Below are 3175 nucleotides of genomic sequence, written 5' to 3'. Positions count from 1 at the left end.
AATATAGTTCTTGTGTAAAGGAAATATACCTTAAATTGGAAACACGTTTATTGAAACACTTTAAGCTGACAGTGGGTCTTTCTGCTGGGAAATATAGTAATGTACATGACCCAAAGCCGTTTGTGCCAGTGAGTTGACCTTGTATTCTGTAAGGACTTTTCAATGCAGAGTTTGCAAAATAAATTTTTGTAAGACTGAGTTGGGCTGTAATATGGGGGAGGGATCTGGGTTTGGATGGGGATATTGGTGGCAATTCTCAGAATAGGGCTAACTCAATGAGTGTAAGAAGTATGGGATCAAATGAGTAGATAGAAGGGACAGGGCCAGTGATGGATTTGAAGAACTGGTAGACTGTTGGCAGGAGAATCAAGATTAATATAGATTACTGAAGATAGTTTTGGTGAAGAAGCTGACAGTTGAGGGTGGTTGAACTAGGGAACCAATGTGGATATGGGGTTAGCTGACTGGTGCTTAAGTGTTAAAAAATGATTCGGGCATGAATAGCAGAATGGGGGCAAATGGATTAGCTTGAGGAAGACCTGGATATGTGCATTACTTATGGGAAAATTCTTAATAGAAAATTAAGTGGGACAAACATAATTAGATTCAATGGTATGAACTGCTTGGGCAACTCCCTTTAAGCTCTGTGAATGTATCGCTGTGCAGAGGTGCCCTACAGATGGCAAAGGGGATACGTGTTAGGATAGGAATCTATGGAAATGGAATTTATATGAGGACCCAACTGGAAAGTCCAGACTTAGTCCAATTCATAGTAAGTCCTTTTTTTTTTAACCCATTGTTTTTCTTTTCTTTGAAATTGAATCATGTAACAATCCAATTTCAGGGCAGCAGTTTTCTGTCTTCCAGATCTTAGACGGTATTCCAGTCGCTCCTAAAAATATCAGCTGGAGCAGCTCTAATTCTTTCCTCGAGAGTTCTAAGTTTTACAATAAACAGACTAATGAATGTGTTAAAATAGCACACAAAGGAATTCTAGACGCATATGGCAAAGTGTCTCAACTATTTTTGTAACCTGAAATGTAAACAATAATGACTCTGGTAAGCAGGATGGGGTATGATTTACAACTCTACCCAGCAGGGATTTTGAATTCTCTTCAGATAAAAATGAAACTCCACCTTACTTGGCCAACCAGCAACTACATCAGCATTTTAATAAAGATTATCCTCCAAGAAACAACAGAACATTGCAAACCTGTTCCATTTGGCAGGCCACAGAGGAAACCTTTATTCAATGCAATCATTCAATTTAGTCCACGGAATGCAGCCATTTGATTTGGTATACTTTAGGCCAATCCATCCTCACTATTTGTGAAGTACTGGTCTTCCAAATATTATGACTTAATTAGTATCACAAAATTTAATATTGTTTACACCAAATTTTCATGCACATGCTAGAAACACAAGAATGACACACAATTTACAGAATATGTTTAACCCTACCTTTCCCTTTTGAAAACTGATTAGGCTACTGATCTGCCCTGAAGTTGCTGGAAGCCAAGCAATAATGAGATTTTTGTTAAGTTTTAGAATAAATTGATAAATTTTAGTAGAAAAATGAGGGATATTATTAACTTAATGTTAAAAAAAAATTAACAAAGGAATACGACAGAGAGCTCAGCAAATAGGAACATAATTCTATGAGTGCATCACAAGAGGTTTAGGAAATTGTTATGGTTTTTGGAGTGGGGGACTTACAGATGGTATCAACATGTTGGGGGAGCTAAAAGGTTGAGAAGTGAAAAGTTCCTGATGGGAATAATAGGTTTTCTGTATTTTCTGCAATACATGATAAAGGGTAAATCATGTCTAACAAACTTATGAGAGCCAGGGTTGACAGAAGGGTACCAATAAATATAACAAATTCATAAAAGATATTCAGCAAGATGCTACCCAAAATGTTACTTAACAAGGTAGGAACTCGTGACTGGAAATAGTATATCAGGATGAAAAGACAGGATTTTCAAACTAATGGGCACTGGGGAATAGGAAAGAAAGAATAAGGGGGCAGCTATATAAGATTGAAATGAGGAAGAACTTACTCTCTCCAAATGGGAGTTTTTGAAATTCCTTGTATCAGAAAGCTATGGAAGCTTACTATATTTGAATCTCTACAAAGTTTAAATATGTCATTCTAAAGCTAAGCAAGCTTCTGCATGCAATGGAATAAGCAAACTTTCAAAATGATTTAAATTTTTATGACATATTCAATATCAATTACTGAAAAGGATGTCAATAAAGGCCAAGCAAAAGATAGACCTGTTATTCCTCATTCTGCTTTTTGAGTAAATTGAAATGATTTCCTGTGATACTGATCGTATTTCAAATTAGAACAAATAGTGGTTTAACAGAGTCAATGTACAGTCATTACAACCACTAAGGATAACGAAATTACAAGCAGACAATATGCTTGGGTATTACAGGAAGAGATGAACAAATTAATAGTATGTTGTCAAAATGGAAAATTTGTATTTTGTGCGTGGTATTGAAAGTATCATTTCACTACAGAATTCCCAACTTAATTTCAAACTTAAATTAAAGGAAGCTTTAACCTTGTAGCTACTAAAATTAACATCTGTACATTTCATCTTTAAAACTTAACATCTACAAAATATAATATATTTTTGATAATTTATTTGATTTAGCTAATTTTGCAGTGCAGTTGCCTTATGTATGTCTTTTAGTTCATCAAAATAAATGATTTTATGTCAATATAAATTCAATGAGAAGAAAGAGAAATTCAGAGATGATTGAATATATCCTGTTTTTCGTCTACTTTCAGAGATGAAATATTTTTGTATACTTGAAATGTTATCATATGAAATTATAACTGATTTCTCTTTCCATAGATACTTTACTGATGAGTATTTTCAGTACTTCTTGTGCTTTTTATTTCCAGCATCTGTGGGACTTAGTTTCATATTTCTGTTTAGTCTCTCAGAAACCAAATTTGGTCAGCTGTCTTAACAAATTGATGAAGCTTAAAGATTAGGCACAAAATAACATTTAGAATCTGCTTAAGAGTCAAGACAGGATTCTTTTAATTTCTACATTACATAAAGAGTATAATTAACTTTTGAGCCAAAAAAAATTCTTAATGTAATTCACCAAGCAGTTTACTTCTGGAATCATTAAGATATACTGTAGAGAAATGGGC

Source organism: Hemitrygon akajei, chromosome 8 (genome assembly GCF_048418815.1).
Source record: "Hemitrygon akajei chromosome 8, sHemAka1.3, whole genome shotgun sequence".
Taxonomy (NCBI): Eukaryota; Metazoa; Chordata; class Chondrichthyes; order Myliobatiformes; family Dasyatidae; genus Hemitrygon; species Hemitrygon akajei.
This window is presented reverse-complemented; position numbering follows the sequence as displayed.